Source organism: Leuciscus leuciscus, assembly GCF_965113295.1.
Source record: "Leuciscus leuciscus genome assembly, contig: SUPER_11_unloc_2, whole genome shotgun sequence".
NCBI classification, from domain to species: Eukaryota; Metazoa; Chordata; class Actinopteri; order Cypriniformes; family Leuciscidae; genus Leuciscus; species Leuciscus leuciscus.
In genome coordinates, this window is record NW_028118545.1 from 411822 (window position 1) to 436767 (window position 24946).

The following is a 24946-nucleotide window of genomic DNA, read 5'->3' on the forward strand; positions in this document are numbered from 1 at the left end:
GACCGTGCCCCCTTGGTGTGACGGCCCACTCCACTCGGAGTGTGGCATCCTCTTGGGCTCTAGCGCATGGCGCCTCGCTAACAGACATCTGCAGAGCTGCAGGCTGGGCGACACCTAACACATTTGCGAGATTTTACAATCTCCGAGTAGAGCCAGTTTCTTCTCATGTACTCGCTTCAACTAGCCGGTACTAGATTCTGCTCAGGTGTCTTCGCTTGCTCGCCATTCCTCTCCACGGACGGGATACGTGCGATATTTCCTCAGGTGAGCCTCATAAGCCCTGAGTCTCCTCCAGCACTGATGACGTCAACGCCAGAGTTATGCCACGGGCAGCTTTCGCGCTTGGCTAGGTGCCACCATGTGCATGGTTCCCTTCGGGCGACCCCCACATGTGTATTCCACTGTAAGCCTCTTTGAGCATGTGTCTTTCCCTTGGCAAGCCGCCTTGCCACCCCTGGGGTTGAAATATTCCACCTGCGGCTGGACACCCCAGTGTTACTCCGTATGCAGCCCTTCGGGGTCATATGTGTATTCCAAGTCCCCCCCTTCGGGTTGGGCATGATTGCATATTTCCACTGGATATGCTTCCCAGTGTACCTTGGTATTCCTGTGTTAAGTAGGACTCCTTCGTCCGTGCTAGTCTCACGACAGGGAGCTCAGACTTACGCAGGGCACTGGAAGACAGTCGAGAGGTGGCGTGATTATACGGGAACCCCATTCGTCGTCATCCGACGTAACTCGGAGTGACAACGAAAGGGAACGTCTCGGTTACGTATGTAACCCTCGTTCCCTGAGTAGGGAACGGAGACGTTACGTCTCCCTGCCACTTCCGCTGTACCGCTGGAACGCCTGAGTTCAGTCTCGGCTCCTCAGCGAAGGCTCCTTTATTCCTATTGCTGTTGTTGACATGTGTAGCTTATTTCTTTAAGGGTTGAAATACAAATAAATAAACTGACAAGGCAAACAAAAAGTTTTTCCCTCTTGAAGAGATAGTTCATCATCATTCACTCAAACACTCATGTTGTTCCAGACCTCAATTACTTTATTCTGTCAAACACAAAAAAAAAATACAAATAAAATAAAATAATAATTATAACAATTAATCAGTTTTTTCCCCTTCATGTAGTAGAAGTCAATGGTAACCAAACCGGTTTGCTTTATCAACATTCTTCCCAATATCTTTATATATATAATGACTGAGCATCCTGGATTGGATCCTGTTTGTTTAAACGTGTATTCTCTTCAGAATGCATACATTTATCGAGCCGACTATGGAACCTTACCCTGGTATTCCAGAGTTCTCGCGAGAGCACAAGTTGAATTTGCTCAGCGAGTTAGATTTAGGTCTGGATTTCCAGGCTGTGTGGTGATGAGGGTTCGCCGTGAGTTTCCAGATGATCAGGGCAGATATGTTGGTTTCCTACCAGCTGATGATTGAATCTGGACACCATGGTGGAAATGACCTCCTCCTTGTCTGGCCGCTCATACTCCGCACAAAGGTCTGATAGTATGGGTATCTTAAGTACCTCATCCATGTATGGAGCAGGGTCCACAAAAACATGCTCAAATATTAGGTCCTGCAGGTCATCTAGGTACTCTGTGCAATAAAACAAAATGTATTTATAAATTTATATCCTGTTGATGATGTTGCTTGTGCACGACCAGCATTTTCATTGTAATGAAATGCAGCCAGGTTTAGTCTGCAAGTGCACAGACACAATTCAGGAAAATAGCCTATAGTGATGTAAAGTTATTTTAACAGCAGTTAAATTACCTGCACAACATTCCAAGAAATGGGAACACTGTTACGTCAGAAACGAGGACACAATGTGCAAGTAAAAAGCTTTTATTTAATAGTCAATGATGATGATGATGATGATGATGATGATGATGATGATGAATAATCCGGGTGATGCAGGCGGTGGCACAGGGACTTTGATGGTCAGACACGGAGTGATGGATGAAGTGCAGCGTGCTCTGATGAGTGATGACGTGATCCAGACATGAAACGTAATCCAACAAAGACACGAAACCGGAACACAGGAACTCAAGACGGGACACGAGGCACGGGAACAGGATCAGACAACACAGAGACTTCATGCAACGATCTGACAAAGGAGATGAGAAAGTGGTGAGCATTTCTAGGAGATGAGATGAGTGGCAGCTGGTGATGATGAGTGATTGCAGCTGGATACTGATCAACCGTAACGATCCGGACACACCCACTCACACACATGTAAACAACAAGGCACGAGACTAGAGAGAGACATTGGATCTATGAACCGTGACAAACACCACATTTTTAGGGGCAAACCGTAGAATGTCACTATGAAATGACTCCAAAGATGAAGTCTGGTGATGTGGACTTAGTTTGGTGATGTCCTTCAAAATCCGCGTGTTTGTCATCACTTTCTCCAGCTTGTAGAATGCCTGAGTTCCTATGAGAAATGATACAAAAATTGCATTAATTACAACTAATAACTTTAATTTTAGGTTATTTACACTTCGACTAACAAAATGATAAAATAATTTTGCATCTGGCTTTATCATATGTTCAGATCTATCTACCGAAAATATATGCAAAATCGTACATATTTAATGAGATAATGCCTAATTTGCATAATTAAACATATACATTTCTAAAACTTGTAATACATTTTTTTTATATACTTGTGTAAGTAATCAACTGAGGAAGTTTCATGGTGATATCTATTATTTAAACATTTTACCCTATTCAACTGTAGTGTCTCGCCTTAAAAATAAAAAATCCACCCGCAAACCGCCTATATTCTTTGATTTAGATCTGCATCTGATCATCACATTACAATTATTCAAATTCTTAGTGTTAAGCATGATAATATGGTAACATCACACTGAAGTAGGCTGATTTAAAATGAACATTTATTTAAAATAAAAGTTCTTCTTTTGGCAAAATTACATTTCCTTAATAGCCTAAACAGAGGCTTTACTCCCTTCAAGCTTAAATTGTCAATGTTTCATTACATCACTGTTTGAAAACACTCAGAATCATTTTTTGTACCTTTATAAAGGGCATTTTCCCCTAATTTTATTAAATGTATGCTCCATCTTTCATTTTCAAATTACCAATAAAATTAAATCATTTACATTAAAAAATTATAACTATTATTAAATTAGATTATTTTAAATATTTTTGAATATACAAATAAGGAATGTTGAAAAGAATGATACTTTATGAAACTAGCGTTTTGTCATTCAACGTTGACACTTGCTTGAGAAGGTGAAGTCGTTCTCTATCGCCGTTGCTTCTACCCACGGTGGTTAAAAATGGTACGGTCCACAATAGGGGTGTCTGAAATCACTTTACATTAAAATGTTCCTACAGTGAAAATAGGAGTTGACTTGTATTGTAACTGTAATTATATTTTTTCACAATATCAGAAAAATGATCTGACCCCCCCAAAACTGATATTTCTGTCCCCTACTGGGTCTTCATTGGGGGGTATAGTACCCCCCAGTACCCCCTGTAATTCGGCGGTCAGTTACAATACACTCCAGAGTAACACCACGAGCTTCCAACAGGGCAAGGCTCCTCTGTAATCCTTTTTCCATGTGGTAGCTTCCTCCCACTTCGTTACTCTGAAATAGACAAGTATAGGGAACGAAACAATCAACTTAGACAAACCAGAAGTTTTAAACTTCTCAAAATGTAATTTTTTTAAATAGTGATATTTCTTCTCTCCCACCTGAACCAGCTGTGTGTCCACTACGGTGTTGGTCTGAAGGTCCATCAATGTATAGCTTCCAAACTTTGCAGAGTGGCCTTTGAAAGTAATATTACACAAAGCATTATTACCACGAGTGCATTGAATTCAGTTAGATACTACCTATGCATGTTATGCTTCATGATCCGGAAAATACCTGAGCATCCATGCATCCTTCTTATTTACAACTATGTACCTGGTGAGTCAGCCCTCATGTCACCTCCAACGATGACCCTTTCCCTTTCACTCAGGCGATCTAGCGTCTCATTTTGCTTGAGCACTAAGAAACAAAAACTCGTACTGGTTAACAAATATTAAATACAAAAGTAACAAAATATAATAATAATAAAATTCTGAACCAGGGGTGTTAAACTCAGTTCCAGAAGGATCAACAGGCATACTTGAACTTTTTTAATGAGCCTTAGAGAGTTGATTAGCTGCCTCAGGTGTGTTTAATAATGATTAGAGGTAAACTCTGCAGTGCTGTGGCCAACAAGGAACTCAGTTTGACACCCCTGTTCTAAAACAAATGCAGTTTTGAAACTTACGACATGTCTGCTGTCTCCGTTAAAGTTGTGTCCGTCTCTGCTGGATCAAATGTAGAATCTTGCTCTTCAGGTGCTACTACAGATGATGTGTCCATTAGGGTTTCTTCGTCATCCTCTTCCTCCAGTTCCACACGAGGTCTCTTTGATGGCCACTTTATAGGTGTAGAGGTCCTAAATATTAAACCAGCTGCTGGTGACAAACTGTCAATGTCTGAAACTCTATCTGTCGTCTGGACACCTGTAATATACAAAGTAGTTGTGTGTTACTGTTATGTGACACTTATTGTGTAACAAGACTAGTTATAAGTCCTCTGTATAAGCAGTATCATGTAATACATAAACATACCTGAACTCCTGTAGCGAACATGAAACGTCTTCATTGATGACTGAGTACCAACAGACTTGGTCAGCGGTTTTGCGTCTGTCTGGCAAGCAACATCTCTGGTTTGGCTGCTCTGTTCTGATGTGCTGTCCTTAACAAATAAAGATTCCACTATCAGCGCGATAAAAAAATAACAACATAGCTGGACTCATGGTGCTATCACATGCTATCACAAACTTTATAAGTCTAACATGTTATTATGAACTTGACAAATTCAAAGGCAATTTGGAAAACCAACGCGTAATACATACTTCTAGATGTGTAGCTGGATCATGAACAGTTGGCACTGCTACATCCTTCAGGAGCCATTTTTTTGCAAAACCTGCTTTATACTGAGCCTCATTCAAAAAGCTGTCCGGTGTAAAATGATTCGAGCAGACATAAACGAATTTTGGTAGAGTTGAGGGAGCATTTTCTTCAAAAACAAACTTAATCCACCTCGTCTTCAGCGGTTCAGATTTCGGGAGTAAATAGAGAGAGGCTATGTGGATTATTACATCCAGCCCAACGCTTGGGAGACATTCTCGTCAGTGCAGCGATGGCGGATGTGATGCCCGGAGAAAAATCTGTGGAAGCAGTTTTCCAGGATCTGGAGCAGCCTGAGGATGGAACATTTCAGATATCAAAAACTGTTTTTTTATTTTTTTATTTTTTAATAATATTAATGATCAATGTCAGTGGTCACATCAAATTGTTACTTTGGTTTCACTTTATTTTGGTCCCTTTAAGACATTCTATAAGTCTATAAGTAACACTGCACATGTCTACTAACTCTCATTAGAGTATTAGTAGAGTATTAGGTGTTTTATTTATTATTTATTAGTGAGTATTATTTGGTGCCTCTAGGCTTATTTGTTGATCACATTTATACCTAATGCTTCCTACGGGTGTATTAACTAAAGTAATCTGCACTTAAACAACTCAATACACATTCAGGTTTTGGCCAACTTACAATATAAAGATAACGATCATTGTCAATCTTGCGTATCAATCAATACACCTGGCCTTGTATTAAGTATTAAACCATCTGTAAATTGTTTTAAATGTGTTTTGATGCATGCAAGAGCAAAATGTTTGTACAATTCAGTAAGATTTACCTTTTTGCCATCAAATTTGCGTGTTCCCAGGAACACTCTGCCAAATCCTCCGGATCCAATGAACTTTTCCACGTTATAGAGAGACTCAAAGGACTCTGAAAAACAAACAGAAAAATATGAGACAATTATTAGCTTGCTAGATTCATTGTTTTATTTTAAAAATATCAGTGCTGGTCGAGCAACAGTAAATGTGATCGGACGTGTTAAAAACTTGACTCAGTTATGCATGAAATAGCTAAATCTCTATCTGTAGACTTTGCACTGCCAAGCCTTATTTCAGTCTCACCTGTTGAGCTCTCGTTCACAGGAGAAGCCTCCACGGCACCCTGAGCAGTTCGGCCAGTTGATGTCTCTGTTGGCTCGACAGGAACTTGACCCGGCAGCGGAGGACACAGAAACCCTTCGAGGCTGTTGGACCTGGACAAACCCTTTTCGCTTGGGCTCTCCCATCCACCGCTACTCCAGCTCCCCTCGACGCTGTCTGAGCCTCGGCTGCACAGATTCAACGACTCTCTACTTCCTCTCTCGACATGGGCCTCAGGGGGGGGTGAGGACCAGGGTGAGGACCAAGATGAGGATGGCGTGATGCCCGGAGAGGAATCTGTGGAAACAGTTCTGGAGCAGCCTGAGGATGGAACATTTCAGATATCAAAAACTGTTTTTATTATTATTATTTTTTTATTATATTAATGATCAATGTCAGTGGTCACATCAAATTGTTACTTTGGTTTCACTTTATTTTGGTCCCTTTAAGACATTCTATAAGTCTATAAGAAACATTGCACCTACATGTCGACTAACTCTCATTAGAGTATTAGTAGAGTATTAGTAGAGGGTTAGAATAAGTTGACATGTAGTTGAAAAGTTACTTATAGTCAGTAGAGTGTCTGTTGCTAGATGCATTGTTTTATTTAAAAAATGTCAGCGCTGGTCGAGAAAATAATTTTATAATGGGGGAAATAATTTTAATATTCTGTAAAAACAAGCCTTATTTTTTAGTGGAAAACAAGATAATACTTTTAAAAATAATGTTGGAGAAATAATGATTTACCATTATTATACAGTATCAAGCGCTATATAAATGAAGGTGATTTGACTATAACAAGAACATTACAATGAACACAAATTTGAAAATCTCACTACAAATAATCCAGAATTTAAGACAAAAGATAATAATCCTACTCTGCTTGTTACACTTCCACACACCTGAAACTGATCGAGTGAATCTCCTCAGCTTCTCCAATCTAGCGTTGTGTACGAACAAACCATTGATGTTGTAACATCTGCTCTAAGCTGGGGCGTTCAGCTGGATCGCGAGCTAGACACTGTCCAATCAGATCCCTGCAGTCTGTACACATTTTAATAAGGAGAGAGCTGGTTAGTCATGACCATGTGACCTGGCATTTTTGAAAACAGCGATGCTCTCGGTGTACTTTGAGCTACAGTATATATAAAAATTCTGACACACTACAACCTTTAACTTTCTGTACAACTCGTTTGCTTTATGTGTGTTTATCCATGTTATCATCATTATTCACTCACGTTTGGATAAGTTGGGGTTCTGAAATGTAACTTCGGCCTTTGTGATTTCCGTTCTATCACGAAAAGGAAGACATGTGTTCGACAACTCGTACAGCACCACTCCTAGAGACCAGACGTTTGCTGGGACGGCGTGGAATCGAGGTTCTGTAAAGACTTCAGGTGGGCAGTAATCCGGAACTCCTGTAAGGAAGACATTTGCACATTGTTGAGCTTTTTTTTTAAAGCATCATCAAAAAATTTGTAAGTCACTACCTTCAGGTTTCCACACTCCCAAAATGCTCACCCCTGTATCTGTTTCTCTCGTAGCCTTCACTACTAAATAGCTGACCGCAGCCAAAGTCTATCAGCTTGAGATCTAGCGTGTCTTTCTCAAACAGGACATTCTGTGGATGAATGTCACTATGGAAAACACCATGATGGATGCAGTGTAGCACTGCCCGCACAGCCTGTCTCATGACGACCCGTGAGAACCAGTCACTCCAAGGTTGACGATAGATTATGTCAAACAAGCTCTCGCAGTGCCCCGGATACTCCATAACCAGAGTGAATTCTTTAGGATGTTCAAACCACTCGTACAGTTGTATGACGAAGGGGCTTATGGGTTCTTGCCTCATCATCATCAGCAGCGCCACTTCTGTGACGAGAGGTTTGGGATTCCCAGGCTAGAGAGAAGAAGCAGACAGAAGGTTAGCTGGGTAAAAATCTGAAGAAAACATCATTTTGAAATGTACTATTCTTTGATCTTTTTAGATGCGTTCAAAAGAGCCTTTTCAGCTCAAAGTTATTTGGTGCCTCTAGGCTTATTTGTTGATCACATTTATACCTAATGCTTCCTACGGGTGTATTAACTACAGTAATCTGCACTTAAACAACTCAATACACATTCAGGTTTTGGCCAACTTACAATATAAAGATAACGATAATTGTCATTCTTGAGCATCCGCTTGATGGCAACCTGCACAAAAAAAACACAAAAAAAAACAGTTTCAATAACAGTAACAGTTTTCAAGCACCTGGCTTTGTATTAAGTATTAAACCATCTGTAAATTGTTTTAAATGTGTTTTGATGCATGCAAGAGCAAAATGTTTGTGCAATTCAGTAAGATTTACCTTTTTGCCATCAAATTTGCGTGTTCCCAGGAACACTCTGCCAAATCCTCCGGATCCAATTAACTGTTCCACGTTATAGAGAGACTCAAAGGACTCTGAAAAACAAACAGAAAAATATGAGACAATTATTAGCTTGCTAGATTCATTGTTTTATTTGAAAAATATCAGTGCTGGTCGAGCAACAGTAAATGTGATCGGACGTGTTAAAAACTTGACTCAGTTATGCATGAAATAGCTAAATCTCTATCTGTAGACTTTGCACTGCCAAGCCTTATTTCAGTCTCACCTGTTGAGCTCTCGTTCACAGGAGAAGCCTCCACGGCACCCTGAGCAGTTCGGCCAGTTGATGTCTCTGTTGGCTCGACAGGAACTTGACCCGGCAGCGGAGGACACAGAAACCCTTCGAGGCTGTTGGACCTGGACAAACCCTTTTCGCTTGGGCTCTCCGATCCATCGCCACTCCTGCTCCCCTCGACGCTGTCTGAGCCTCGGCTGCACAGATTCAACGACTCTCTACTTCCTCTCTCGACATTGGCCTCAGGGAGGGACCAAGATGAGGATGGCGTGATGCCCGGAGAGGAATCTGTGGAAACAGTTCTCCGGGATCCGGAGCGGCCTGATGATGGAACATTTCAGATATCAAAAACTGTTTTTACTATTATTTATTATTTATTATATTAATTATCAATGTCAGTGGTCACATCAAATTGTTACTTTGGTTTCACTTTATTTTGGTCCCTTTAAGACATTCTATAAGTCTATCAGAAACACTGCACCTACATGTCGACTAACTCTCAATAGAGTATTAGTAGAGTATTAGTAGACTTTATTTAAAAAATGTCAGCGCTGGTCGAGAAAATAATTTTATAATGGGGGAAATCATTTTAATATTCTGTAAAAACAAGCCTTATTTTGAGTGGAAAACAAGATAATACTGTTTAAAATAATGATGGAGAAATAATGATTTACCATTATTTGGCTTGACGCCGGAGTGATCTGAACCAGGTGACGATGATGGTTCAGGAAAAAAAGGCTCCACAACAGTCACAGCATCACTGGAAGAGCTGCTGAAAACACCCTTCGTATCCTCCAAGATACATTCTGGAGCTTTTTCTGAAATGAAGAAAAAACAAATGAAAACAACTATTAGACCCATCTCTGACGTCAAATTAAGCAATGACATAATGATATAACTTACATTTTACTATTCAAATCTTAATAGTGTAACAAAGTCTCTGCTTAATATCTGCAAACTCTTTATTGTGATGCTCCTCCAACAGACATTCAGTTGTCTATAAGTAACATTGCACCTACATGTCGACTAACTCTCATTAGAGTATTAGTAGAGTATTAGTAGAGTATTAGTAGAGTATTAGTAGACTGGTAGGGTTTAGGGCTGGGACAACGCGTCGAAGTCATCGATGACGTCGATGCAAAAAATACGTAGACGCAAAATATGCGTGTCGATTCGTCGACCTGTTTTCATTTCTCTAAAAAACGTGTGCAAATTACTTCACAGTGTGTACCTTAAGTGCGCTGATACGCGATGGCCATCATTCTATCCATCCAGGGGTTTTCCTGCATTGAATTTTTTGGGGGGCGGCCGCCAAAGCCTTATTTGATCGGTGAGTGATGTAGAATAGAATGACTGACTGCGCTTGACAGGGCACATATAAGTACGAGAGAGAGCCCCGGCCGCGCGCGCGCACACTCACCGTCTTCAAACAACACGAGCGCTGTCTTGCTCTCTCTCTCTCCCTCGTGCATATTAATCAAAATCATTAGACACGATAGAAAAAGGACGGAAGACCAAAGTTTCACGTGGAGCATTCGGAGATTTTTTTCTCTTGAATTACCGCGGAGTGTGAATTGTGGTAAAAAATAAACTGCCGGGATAATCACACAACGCTTGCCGTAGGCTACACGTCCACTAATGACACGTCCGATTCGCGAACTAATGACTCATTTGAACCGATTCACTTCAATGAATGGTTAAAACAACTGATCTGTCCAACACTGAACTCACGAGGCGTCTGAATCGGTGTATAACAAATCGGTAACACTTTACAATAATGTTCCATTTATTAAATTCTAGTTAAGTACTTTTTTTTATTAGTATTTTTATTTATTTTTTAAGAAAAAGGTGAGTGGCAGAGTGTATTACTATACGTTGTTGTTATTTTTATGTGAATGAAGAATTAAAATATGCACTTTTTTCAGTAAGCTAGGACTATGTGTTTTCAACATAAATGTTCAATTCTGTTGGTTCAGGAAGGACGCCATGACAGGCTGCTGGCTCCCACTGTTCATTTATATTTATTTTTTGTTGGAAAAGCACTCTCTGTATTAGCTTAAAGCCCTCAAGTTTACATTGGTTACTGTATTCTTTCAATTGCTCTAAACAAGTATTTTGGGTGACCTTTTTATTTTTTTATTGAATACTAGACATCAAGTTGTTGTTATTTTCATCTGAAAGAAGAACTTTTTTTTCAGTAAGCTAGGCCCTATGTGTTCAGTAAGCTTGTTTCAGTAAGCTATGTGTTTTCAAGGCTTTAAGGTTTTATTGAATGCTACCTCTGACTAAGAATGCATTACTGTGCACTTGTATAGTCTTTTATTTTGGAATTTTAAGAGCAATAAACATATATTGCAATGTTAAGGAATTCATGTTTTTTTCATTCAGATATGTAAATTAACATGTATAAATTGCTATTAGTCAATTAATGGGGATTGGGGAGATAATCGATAATCGAATCGAATCGGACTGGAAAAATGAATCGTTAGATTAATCGATGCATCGAAAAAATTATCGCTAGATTAATCGTTTAAAAAATAATCGTTTATCCCTGCCCTAGTAGGGTTAGAATAAGTTGACATGTAGTTGAAAATGTACTTATAGTCAGTAAAGTGTCTGTTGCTAGATCCATTGTTTTATTTAAAAAATGTCAGCGCTGGTCGAGAAAATAATTTTATAATGGGGGAAATAATTTTAATATTCTGTAAAAACAAGCCTTATTTTGAGTGGAAAACAAGATAATACTGTTTAAAATAATGATGGAGAAATAATGATTTACCATTATTTGGCTTGACGCCGGAGTGATCTGAACCAGGTGACGATGATGGTTCAGGAACAGGATCTGCTGGAGGAATAAAAGGCTCCACAACATTTCTTGAGCTGCTGAAAAAACCCTTCCAGCGCTTCTGGAAACGACCAGGTTTCTTCATACGTTCTGGAGCTTTTTCTGAAATGAAGAAAAAACTAATGAAAACAACTATTAAACCCATCTCTGACGTCAAATTAAGCAATGACATAATGATATAACTTACATTTTACTATTCAAATCTTATCTGTAAAGTTACAAATCTAAAGTAATGGGAATTGTTCACGCTATCCACCTGACTTCTGCTTAATGCCTGCATAAATGTCCCAACATATTATTTCACAATATTAATAGTAATTTTATTTCACTATTATCACGATTACGAGGTGATTCCGATTCAACGCTAAAGTTATTTTTCTTATTTTATCTGATCTTTAATTAAAAAGAAAACATACATTTCCAGGCTTCATTTGGCCAACTCTGGCACATGTGGCTCAGTTCTTGTAATGGTAAAGATCATATGGGCCATATCTAAATATAGATATATTTTATTAAACACATTTATTAAATGCATAGCAATGTCTTATTTATGACATAACTGACTCTGTAATACTCGGCACGACAGCCATTTTGACAATTTTGCATGTTTTTGACAATTCAAGAGAAATAAGTGGTGAAATTGAATTCTTTTCTGGATCGTATGCTGTCTGTGAAGCGGCTTTCTGTGCGTGTGTTTCTGGTGTGTGTCAGACAGCCATCGAGCTCATGCCTTATTGAGAACATTTTGCTAACATTCCCACTCAATTAAGAAAACATTATTTCTAAATGTTCCCTGAACGTTCAAAACATCCAGTTTTTTCAACGTTTCAAAAATGTTTTATCTTGGTTAAAGGAACATTCTATTTTATAATTTTTCATTATTGGAACGTTACTTTTGAATGTTCTCGGAATGTTCCGAAAATGTCAGATGAATGTTGGAAAAAATTGGTTTCACTTTATTTTGGTCCCTTTAAGACATTCTATAAGTCTATAGGGGAATTATCACCCTACGTCACACGGCGTCACGCAGGTTCTACTGCGCATGTCGGGACCAAAAGTGGTCAAACAAATATGCGGAGAACATTACGAAAATTAAATATAAAATGTTTTAAATCGAGCTATTAGTATTATTCTTATCCGTATCCGTGTAAGGATCAGCTGTTAAACGGGTCTTTCTGCAACCACGATGCGCACGCATCCCGGATGTTTACAAACCTATAATTGGTCTATAAGTAACACTGCACATGTCTACTAACTCTCATTAGAGTATTAGTAGAGTATTAGTTGACCGTTAGGGTTAGATGTTAATGTTGGAGAAATAATGATTTACCATTATTTGGCTTGACGCCGGAGTGATCTGGAGAAGGTGACGATGGTTCAGTCACAGCACTACCGGAACAGCAGCTGAAAAGTCCCTTCGTAGCCTTCCAGATCCTGAGGCAAAGACGTTCTGGAGCTTTTTCTGAAATGAAGAAAAAACTAATGAAAACAACTATTAGACCCATCTCTGACGTCAAATTAAGCAATGACATAATGATATAACTTACATTTTACTATTCAAATCTTAATAGTAAAATGCTCCTCCCAACAGACATTCAGTTGTCTACAAGTAAAATTGCACCTACATGTCTACTAACTCTCATTAGAGTATTACAGGGTACCTGCACAATTTTTAAAGTCAAATTTAAGGCTTTTTAAGACCTTTTTAAGACCTGAAGAAATCAAAATGAATACCGTACATTAGGGGTGCGCAATATTGACAAAAATATGTCTCGATATTTTCAACGTTTTGTCGATAATAATTAGATGATATTTTAAAATGATTTAATGATTTACTGTACAGTTTTTTAATGTTTTAATTAAAGAATACTTTAAATATGAAACTAAAACCACCAGTAGGTGGCGGCAAGTCACTGTCTTAATAAGCGAGTTGTTGGAGTCATTTATTCAACCGATTTGTTCAAACCATAGATATTATATAGAGACTAGATGCCCTATTGGCCGCTGGGCACTGAGAAATGCGGCCGCCATCTTAAACCGGTCGTGTTCCTAGTTTCGTTGTGTGGCAGCAGTGAAGATGCTAGAGCACTGTGGAGTATTTTCCTGTTCTAATCGGCGGACCATCGCAAATAGGGCCCGGGGGATTACTTTTAACATTACCGTACTATTGGTTGTATTTTGTGAATAGAATATTACCAGATAATTGAGAAGGAGCAAGGATCTTTGATATTACTGTACTGATATCGTAGCCAGCTAACGTTAGCTAGGCAATGTTTACTGCACCAGCCGGTGTTCACCTGACATGGAGAGGTGGGGTAAAGTAATAATTACAAGAGCTTCTCGGTTATTTTAGTCCCATCCGAATGTGCCATCTCAGTAATCATTTTGGACAATGTCAGTAAAGATTACGGCGACTTTTACCTTCTGTAAAAAGGTCCAGGAAAATTACCTCAGGTAACGTTAACGTTTATAAACGTGCGAATAGACCCTCTGTAAATCAAGTAATTTCGTGTTTAAAAGTAGTTTCCTGTGGTTTTTCAAGTATTGAGACGCTTGAAAAGGCATTCAGTTGCGTGTTTTCTCCCTCCCTCAACTCAAGTGTTTTCCACATACCATTCAGATCAGAAAGAAGTTCGAAAGCACTTGTAAGAGGCACGAAACTTACTTTTACCGCAATCCAATCTTAAGTTAATTCATACATTGTTCGACCGGACATAACTGTTTTATATATATATAAATATAGGTTATTTGTGTTTGCGCACGTGATATCAGGAAGCAATGTAAATGTAAAACACACACGTTTCTTCAACTTATTAAAATATCTTGCTTTACTGCAACTATCTGTTTCTGCTTCTTTATCATATTTATAGTGTGTGATTTATAAAATAGCTTATATCCTACATCACATATTTTGATTTTGGACGTCTGGTCACTTTATATCTTATATCAGAATATTATATTACTGTTAAGCCTACTATGAATATTAAAATACGCCGAACCATGTGTCCTGTATAATAGCTACATGAATGACCTTTGCAGCAAACAAACCCGCGTGAAAATCAGTTCGGTATTCAGTGAGGTATGATTAATTAAATGCGCTGACAGCTCATTGCACCTGCCATACAGATTACACTGAGTGGAGCGGGTGACCGGTCTAAGATGGCGGCCCCACGGCTCGCCCGCGCCAGTAGGCAGTAGCGGTCGATAGGGCGTCTATCTATATGAAGTCTATGGTTCAAACGGCTGATTCATTCAGAAAACAAAGTGATTGTTCATTGAATCGTTAAAATGATTCGTTCAAAACGCGGATTTCAGTAAAAAACAAATCTGTCTGTTGGACTACGGCTTCATTATGAAAATCTCGTCGGCGATATAAAGTGAAAATTGACAATATTGTGTCCAAAAAGTAACTCACAATGTTAACTTTATTGTTAATTTAACTGTTGTATAAAATAAATAGCACATTTGCAATTGTGCAAAGGAAAACGGCACTCTTGATCATGTGATATTCTAATATAACAACATAATATGATATAAATATAAGACAAAAACTAATTTGGGGACATCTATAACTGCACTGACACATCACGCAGTGAAAGCAAGCCTGAGAGACAAACGCGATGTCAGCTCGCACTCGCAGTGCCTCGTACATTAGTTAAAGTTCATATTAAGGAGAGTCTACTGATGCTCTAATGAGAGTTAGTCGACATGTAGTTGCAAAGTTACGTATAGTCGACAGAATGTTCAAAAGGGACCATCAAAATAAAGTGTTATCGTTACTTTAGTTGGTTTAGTTGACAAATCAGCCATTGAAAATAGAAATAGAAACTAAGCCATTACATCTTTATTAAAAGCCTATTCTGACCTCTGCGAGAGTGGTTAGATGAAGTGGACTGACGTCCAACATCTGGGTTCTGCTTCGCCCTCGTCCCGTGAGCCTGACCTGTGGACACAGAAACAGAAAACTCAGAAGACAGAGATGGTAAATATCCAGGACGATCCTGGCTCTGTGTCTGGGTCGGGTCTGGCAGCGGCAGAGGTGGACAGTAACAAAGTACATTTATTTGAGTACTGTACTTAAGTACACTTTTTGAGTATCTGTACTTTACTTGAGTAAGTTACTGTTTTTTCTGGAAACATTTTACTTTAACTTCACTACATTTGAAAGACAAGTATCATACTTTTTACTCCACTAACGTTACATTTCTGTAGAAAGTAGTTGGATTCTGACATCAATCTGACTTTCATTTTCAATGTTGGGTTTGGTCTTTTAAATGCTCATTTTGTCATTGTTTTGGAGCACACTAGCTTATAACAGTGGCTGACATATTCATCCTAAAAGCCAAAAATCTTTAAATAGGGCACTATTTGAGGGAACAGCCCGAAACTATTGTGGACGTTATTGAGAGCACTTATTCAATCTCACATTCAATCCCACTACAGGAACTGTGTTCTAGAAATAAATGATATATTGATATGAGGGTGGGTAGGTAGGCAGGCATAGATTCAGAGGCATAAGGTACTGTAAGTATTACAAACAATAATAAAACAATGCATTGACATTTACTTTTTACTTTTGATACTTAAGTACTTTTAAAAACAAGTAACGTTACTTCTGTACTTTTACTCAAGTAAAAATCAGTCTTTTCAACTTTTACTTGTAACTGAGTAATATTTGACCAGAAGTATCTGTAACTTACTTTCACTCAAGTAAGGAAATTGTGTAACTTACTTTGTCCATCTCTGGGCAGCGGATCCTGATCACGGTCATCAGAATCGGGCCTCCAAACCTCCCGACCAGCCGTCTGCCAGAAAGCAGCTCTCCTGGATCTGGAGTGCTCTAAGGATGGAATATTTCACATATCACATAACGTTAGTTTAATCATAATCAATAATCAATGTCTGTGGTCAATTACAGATTTGTACTTCAGTTAAGTTACTCAAATTCAATTCAAGTTTATTTCACATGCAATGAATCAAATAAATGGGATCAAATGGGATCAGTCAGTCATTGTACAACACACCATAAAAAATTAATTAAAAATTAAAGCACTCACTTCCTCTTCCACCCATCATTCGATTACGAGCCATCGACAACCTGCCAAGAAAATCAGAACAAAATACAAGACAAGACAATACAATAGAAATATCCTCAGAAATAGAGTTACTCCCCTGAAAAAAATATCAAACAAGCTAACGTTACTTCTAAAATAGGAAAAGAACTATCAAATAAAAGTATTATCAGATGACGCTTTCAAAAAGTATATATCCTCCGATGTCCTTCAAGAATATAGGTCTCCTCTCAGCAATCCAGAAAAGCTTCAAAGTATCGAGTTTCGGCCAGAAAATTCTCCGCAAAAGTCAGTCTGTTAATTCGCCTCGTCTCTCAACCAACAGACAGCGGTCGATCGTTGAGCAGAGAGATACATGCAGATCGCAGAATTCATAAAACGCGTCGCCATAGCAACTAACATTCAAATCATAACATGCACGCACGCCCAGACAGCGACCGGTTCGAGTGTAAATATATATGCAGTCAGAATTCATAACCTACATAGCAACTAAAATTCGAACCACGCATGCACGCGCACATCACTCAATTTATTAAATAATTGCAACCTTAATGTTGACGTTTACTTTAATATGATTTTCATTCTTTCAGACCAGTTTTATTATTAAAACCCGTGGAAAATGCGCGCAAAAAGGCACAAGAGAGAATAAATCGGACATCATATAAATTAATATTTAAATTGGCCCTTTTCCGCATATTTATAAAGGCAAATCAGCTTTCAATATCACTAATACACCATCCAACCGGTTAGTAGTAGATGGTGAAGAAATCCAAATTATTTTTGAATTCTCTATTAAAATTGTTCACAATTGCTACCCAGTTGAGTTAACTATAAACGTGCTAAATTTGCTCTGCAAGTGAACGTCGTCTTGTGGTGCCATCTTATATATATTTTTTTATAATATTTATTATCAATGTCAGTGGTCTGGTCACTTCAAATTGTTACGTTGGTTTCACTTTGTTTTGGTCCATTTAAAAAACAGCCTAAGCGAATGTTATATTTGTTTATTTTTCTGATTCATCACATTACAATAAAATCAACTGTATTTAGATGGGAAAATGATTCTCATCTGTTTCATTTCATTAGCCTCCAGACTTGCTTAAAAAAAACAAAAAAAACAGAACCATTAAAGCAATTTTTGTGACAGTAACGTCATATAATATATAATATTATAATATTGAAAGTATTGATTTTAGAAATATATCTTATTACGTATGGTATACATAACATATTGTGCTTTTTATTTATTTAGTTAAATTACAAACATTTCAAGTAGCCTACAATGCAACAAAAAACTAAATGAATACAAGGCACTGTAAATACAATTCAAAATGTATAAACCAAAGAATAACAACAACAACTAAAGTATAAATGTACATAATAATAATAAAATAAAAAATAAATAATAAATACAGAAATCAAAGTTTATAATATCAGGGCAGTTATATGTATTTGAAAAGCTTTAAAATTTGTATTGTTTTTATAAGCTTTTTGTTTTGTGATCTCATGTTTAAAAGATATTCTAAGTATATTGTGAGATCAGTGTTATAAAAGGTAATATAGGAGGATTTCTTTTGAGTTATTTTTGTCTTATGGATATAAAACTTCGCCAAAATAATTAAAAGATTAATGATATAATTTTGTTTTTCAGAAAAAGAATTCACAAATCTAATGACTAGGCAATTTTAAATATTAATATTGCACATATTAATTCCATTGGCTGGTCCAGCAACCAATCGCATTGCATCTCGCGTGGGCCGAGGTTCCGTATCTGCTTTACTTTTCGAAATGGATGATCCCCATGGAGGGAGAACCTGGATTTGTAAAGTTGGGACGGTTGTTTTATTCTCAACGATATGAAAAGTGTTGCCACTCCCATTTATTGCACATGTTCCCCCGAAATTATATTGCACGACCCGTAAATATGCAGGCAAACGCGGTTGCCTACTATATCAGTCGAGCCAATAGTGCGGCAAGATACTGAAATAGGATTATTATTAACCAATCAGATGTAGCTTATTTAGAACAGCTGTTACACGTATGATTCAGCTTTCGGACACGAGCAGCAGTTGCGGCGGCATCAGCAAATTGACCATCGCCAAGGACATTATTTCTGTGATTGTAAGTATTAATTTAATTAGAATATGATATCTATATAAAATGTTTGTTTTGTACGCTGTGTTGTTAAGCGTCTCGTTAGTGTCGTTTTAACCCTTGTATGGTGTTCGGGTCTGTAGGACCCGGTTTCATTTTTTATCAAGAGAAAAATTATACGATTAATTATTTTTTCAAACTCAGACTCATTGGCCTTGGCGCATTTTCTGTGAAGAATATCTGAACACATTTTCAATGACCACACACCCACACCCACACCCACACACAGGCTGTCCGGCTAGACCCGGGGCTAATAAAAGTGTGGGAATTGTAGGTCCTGTGTACCTTTACTCTGTCCTCCTCCTGTCAGAGCATTTTGTGTGTGTGTGTCAGTGTGTCATAGTGTGTCATAGTGTGTGTGTGTGTGTGTGTGTGTGTGTGTGTGTGTGTGTGTGTGTGTGTGTGTGTGTGTGTGTGTGACGTGTTTGTTCTTGTATATGGTTTATGAGGACACAAATGTGTATAATGACATGGGTATTACAACGTAAACATGGTTTATGAGGACATATGTCCCAGATAGCAAAAAATATCGGCACGGCTTCTTTTTGCCGCCGGCCCCAAGCTGTCGGCTATAGGTGCGTCCCGCTGGCGGCGATGAAGCGTTTGCCGCCGAATACGTCACTCCCATTTCTTGCGAGATGCCGCCGGCGAACAGCCGCCGGGCCGCCGACTTCATTCTCTCTGGCGGTTGCCGCCGTCTAAATGAACCGCGGCCGGCTGGCGGCAAGCCGCTTTGAAATCGACCAGCCATGAGTGAAACTGACAGCATCTTAACTACTTTTCACATTTAAAGCGATTATAATTATTATGTGAATTATATACATTTTTGTTGTTGCTCCAAAGCCATTAGGGGTTATAACAGATTTGACTGATTCCATGATAAGGTTTAGGAAATTACATTTAAATTACTTTGAAACTCTGAAGCGATAATATGTAAAATATATAGAATTATTTTATTCACTTAAGGTGACAATTCTTTACATTTCTTTGATTTATGCACAATTTGAGATGCACCAATAGACCAAAAAGAATTCCTTTTGTAAAACTTACTTGGCAATAAATATCTTTCTGATTCTGATTAGTTTTTAAAATAAATATTTCATTCATGGTATGAACAATTTAGCAGAATAAATGGATGAAGTTAGATTTTTCACCAATGCTTGAAATCAGTGAACAGTGAAAGACATCTGCAACTTGGCCAAAATCTTGGGTTTGCTTTATATATTTTTTATTAATTTGCAACCATGGTAATGTCTATGAGAAACATGAAAATCCCTGTTTTGACCTGAAGGATAAAGTGAAATATTTATAAATATTTTGTCTCTCTGTCACTCCAGGAAATTGTGGTTATGTCTTTCATTGTTTTACAAGCTCAATTTTTAATTTATTTTACCTTTTACATGTATAAGGAATTACTTTGCAGTTTGCAATTGCGAGTTTTGCGACCTGTACAAATGTTTAAGAAAGTGTTAAAGCACAAACAGAGAAGTACCTCCACCGGTCGAGAGGGGCAGCACCTAAAAAACTGAAGCAGATTTACTCGTCTCGTCGTCACACGGTTTCAGTATTTGGAGAGAGGAAATATACGATCTTTTAAGTAAGTACATTTTTCCTTTTTGTTTAACGCAATATATATATGTTAATTTTTGACATTGTTTTTAGTTCTTCTTCTTAAAATCTGTTCTTGCCTAACTAGTCAAGCTAAAGTAAGTTAGCCTTGTTTGCAAAGTTTCCGCCATGCTTCTGCCATAGCTAGGCTAACGTTACTTAGTTTCTTCCTGGCGTTGAGTTTTTTTCTTCTTCTAAGTATGTTTAACTGTTATGTATGTTTATACAAGTGTGAGTACATGTGGTTTAAGATAGTATTGGTCAGTCGAATTAACTAACGTTACAGTTCCTGAACTACGGTGGGAATGGTAACGTTAGCAAAATCTTCACGACAAGAAAGACTGATCAGTATAACTTGTGTTGTTTTCTAACTAAACATAATTATGCTGCTAGTCTAGATTAGTGTTCGCTACCACATGCTGTTTCACCTTTTTTACACACTGAGTTCAAGCATGTTCTAACGTTACATGTTAAATGTATCTAGCTACAGTAGGTAGCCAAACTTTACATCTAGAAAGACTAGTTTAACTTTTGGTGTTTTCTTACAAAAATAACGATGTATATAGGTTTTTTATATGATTTTGTTTGTCTGAACATGGTTTTCTGTTGATCCACTTGTGAAAATTACTGCTTTTTCGAAGGTGTGAGCATTTTAATGTTGTTGATTTTGCCTGAATTTTTTTTTATCAAAAAGTATACTTTATGCTAATGTTTCTTCTATTTTAGATGCTTCACATTGTTCAGTTTATCAACAAGGAGGATCTGCCATTTGCAGTTGTTCCGCAAGAGTGGCTCAGCGAAGGTCATGTGCCATTTGCCCCGTTTAACCTCTGCAAAAAAGACAAAGGAACAATTTAGCCATCCGCTGCACACCTCCACACAGCACCTGGGAGAAACATCATTTTAAGTTCATGAAGGGAGCAGGTAAATGGGTCTGACTTGTACATTTGATTTTCCTTTATTTCATCTGTGTAATTTATTTGTCTGTTTATTGTGGATAGCGGAATCTTTCATTCATTATTATTATTATTATCATCAAATTTCTGTTTCCTCTTTCTTAGAACCAGGTTTCTCCCCAGTAATCCAGAATCCGCCAAGAGTTTGAGTACAAGTAAGTGATGTTATTTGTGAAGTTTTTTTGTCTTGGAAACTATTGCTTCTATTTAAAGTTGGCATGAACTGGAAGTTACAAACGACTTTTCTCCAGTGTTGTGACGTATTTCCAAGTGAAAGGGAATATTGAATAGAGGAGCAGGGTTTTACTCTAGCGCTCCTCCTCTCCATCTCTGCTTATAGCAGACTAATGGTTTGAGGGGAGTTGCTACGCCCTCACGCCATTGCACATGACCGGAAGAGAAGTCGTTTCGAGGGGGGAGGGAAGGGTAACGTATTTGATTAAATATTATAAGGGTACATGAATAAAAAATGAAGTGCACAGATGAATCATTTACATAAACACTACAATATTACATATAAAAATACAAATTGTAAAATTTGATTTCATGCTGACTTTAAGATGATGAATCCTTTAATCATAATCTGTTTTTCACTAGGACACTTGATGGGATTCGCTGCAGCAGTTTCTGGATGAAAGGTGTTGAGGTGTGTTGTACATTCCATTAGCTTTGCACAGTTCAATTATTGTTTCATTACTGAATATGCAATACTCTGCATTGAAATTAAAGCTGTTATGTTTGCTCCCCCAGCTCATCAAGTACTAAGCTTTACTCCCCCGGCAGCAAATTTACCCTGGCAGCATATGGGTGAAAACTCTGGAGGTATGTAATACGTTGCGCTTAACTAAGTGTTACATTTAAGTCCAATTCATTAAATGTATGCAATAACTTCAAACATATTTTTACATGTCAATGATTATCAATAGGAGGGAGAAAGTCATTGCTCTATTGTTGGCCCTTGTACTCCAATGGCATCTCGTGTCAAGCATGAAGTTTTCAGCTGTGAAGGTATATTCTAGCCCTATGTCTTAATGTCCAGTGTTTTAACAGTATTGCAAATAGTGCCTTTAGTTGTTTGTTTTATTTTTAAAATGTAGAACCAAGCCCTGAGGGAAAGCAATGCACGAGCAGGTGAGAACTTGCACTGTTTCTTAAATTGTACTTTTTTGTGTGTGATGTAAGTCCAAAATGACCATATGCCTTTCATTTTGTAGCTTCGGATGACAGCGGCTCACTTCAAGAGCAGGTGAAGCAAGTTCAACAAACAATGTTGAAGACGTTTGCTTGCACTGGGCAATCAGGTACAACTTGCAAACAGCACCTGTGGTTGTTGGTTTAATTCCCACTGGGGCTACCTGTACATGTAGTAGACCTAGATATAAATGTTATAGTTTAGTAGTTGAGGGACCAGGACTGACTATTTTATTCTGGGAAACCCTGTAGGTGCAGATCAGACCCTTATGCTGTGACGTCTTGCAGAGTTTGGCGATGTTGGCGTTATCCCTGTCAGGGGATCTGTTACTCCCCCTACACACCCAGGAAGATTTGCCGTGTCTTGACAACAGTTTGAAGCAGGATAAAAAGCTCCAGGAACAATTTGTAAGTTTGCTGATTATAACGCCATAGAGTAATCTAAAAAGTAAAATTTAAGATTGTAAACTGCATATATTACAGTCTGAATCCTTAGCCTTTCACATTTTTTATTTATTTATGAGAAGCTTCAGAGAAATGTAATTTGTAACACTTTTTGGGATTTTCAGCTCGGTGTAGGGGATAAAGCATGTTTTAGAGACATGTTCCTTTAGACCAGTGGTTCTCAATTCCAGTCCTTGTGACCCACTGCTCTGCACTTTTTGTATGTCTCTCTTATCTGACACACTCAGTTCAGTTCATGGAGTCTCTCCTAATGAGCTGATGATCTGGTTCAGGTCTGTTAAATAAGGGAGACATACAAAATGTGCAGAGCAGTGGGTCACGAGGACTGGAATTGAGAACCACTGCTTTAGACCATTGTTCAAAGTAAGTTGGATATTTTTTTTATTATATTTAAGTAGATGTGTATGGCCTCATGCAATTCAAATGAAATGACAGATCTGTATTTTCTAAATTAGCCATCCGGAAGAACCTGGCAACCCAGGATGCCACTGATGAAGCGGTCTAGGTTAACGTTTCGCGTTACCTGAAAGGAGCATCTGACCGTAAAGGCAGAAAAAGGCACCGCACAGCTGAGAGGGACCCACAGCCGACCACTTAGGCTGACTACTGACACCCCAGAATCACTGACAACTGGAATCCTTTCTTTATCTTGCAGTCAGTAACATCAAGACCCCTAAAGAAGTCAGAAGTGTCACACTATACTCACTAACTGTGGAAATTACTTTCTTTTTTTTCTTTTTTCAAATAATGCTTGTAAGTCCTTGTGCCACAGGTCAGCATTGCAGCTATAATGGTCTATTCTACTCCAGAGCTTTACTATAAATTACTACCACTTAACCTATTGTTAGAAATGGCTTGTAAATGTGATGTCATACTTTGATTTATTTGGTATCCTGCACATTATTTTGTATCAAGTATTCTCTTTACTTGTCATAATGTTTACAGGTAATTTTTTTCACCCTAGAGCTGTCCTCTTTATATGAACAATTATTGTAAGAGTTGTAATTTGCTTGTAAGGCTGTTTTTTGTTTTTGTTTTTTGTTTTACCAAAATTTTATAAGAAACCTGCATGTTAGTATATTGATTTATTTATTTTTCTGTTATGTTTCAGTGATCTGACACATCTTGTTTAAATGACAGTTAATGTACTTTGAAATGTGGAATAAAAATGCCAAATGGATATTTGTCTGGTTTGAGCAATCATTATTCTTGATAAACTGCATGCTATAAATATTAAATATTATATATAGCCAGAATAAGCGGCGGCAGATCGCTCGAAAATAGCGCTTGCCTCCGGCGGGCCGCGGAAGGGCCGCCTTCAATATAAAGGCGGCGGGACGGCGGTTGGCCCGCGGGCCGGCCGCGGAACGAAGGCGGTAGGAAGGCGGCTGCCGCTTTTAAAAAGCGGCTGCCGCCGGCGGTGCGCCGTCCAACGTGTTTGCGATGTCGCCGTTCTGCCGCTTCTACTGCCGCCGGAGCGCCGACGGTGGGCCGCCGACTCATTGCTATCTGGGGTGTCCTTCTAAACCAAACGGCTTAAAAAACATACTAAATCTGTGATTGGTAGGGTTAGTGTAGGGGGATAGATTATACAGTTTGTACATTAGAAAAACCATTACGCCTATGGAGAGTCCTCATAAACCACATATCTGAGTGTGTGTGTGTGTGTGTGTGTGTGTGTGTGTGTGTGTGAGTGCAAGAGTGAGTTCTGTGTTTCTTAAAGGGATACTCCACCGAAAAATGAAAATTCTGTCATGATATGTCAATGATAATAATAATAATAGCTAATTATTATTTTTTCCCGACCAAATGTGACCAAAACGGTTATAAAAATGCTGTCGTTATAACATTTCATGGTGTGACACAGACTTCAGATTGGCCAAAGCGTCAACAAGCTTCCCGTACTTTTTGACAAGCGTCCTTGACAGGGCGGCCAGA

General features: G+C 38.3%; 2 long non-coding RNA genes across 3 annotated transcripts in view; one reads left to right on the forward strand and one right to left on the reverse strand.

The window, feature by feature from the left end:
- The window catches only part of LOC309510129, a 211980-nt gene that overhangs the window by 61262 nt on the left and 125772 nt on the right, over positions 1-24946 (reverse strand). The window lies entirely within an intron of this gene.
- Positions 19306-24188, forward strand: LOC309510117. 2 transcript variants are annotated; one of them, XR_014210209.1, is made up of 11 exons: positions 19306-20385; positions 21123-21320; positions 21458-21507; positions 21950-21998; positions 22103-22174; positions 22279-22360; positions 22450-22483; positions 22567-22653; positions 22796-22951; positions 23113-23371; positions 23464-24188. It is a non-coding gene; the product is annotated as an uncharacterized lncRNA (long non-coding RNA). The 2 variants fall into 2 exon arrangements; XR_014210210.1 differs by lacking the exon at positions 23113-23371 and having other exon boundaries at positions 19660-20385.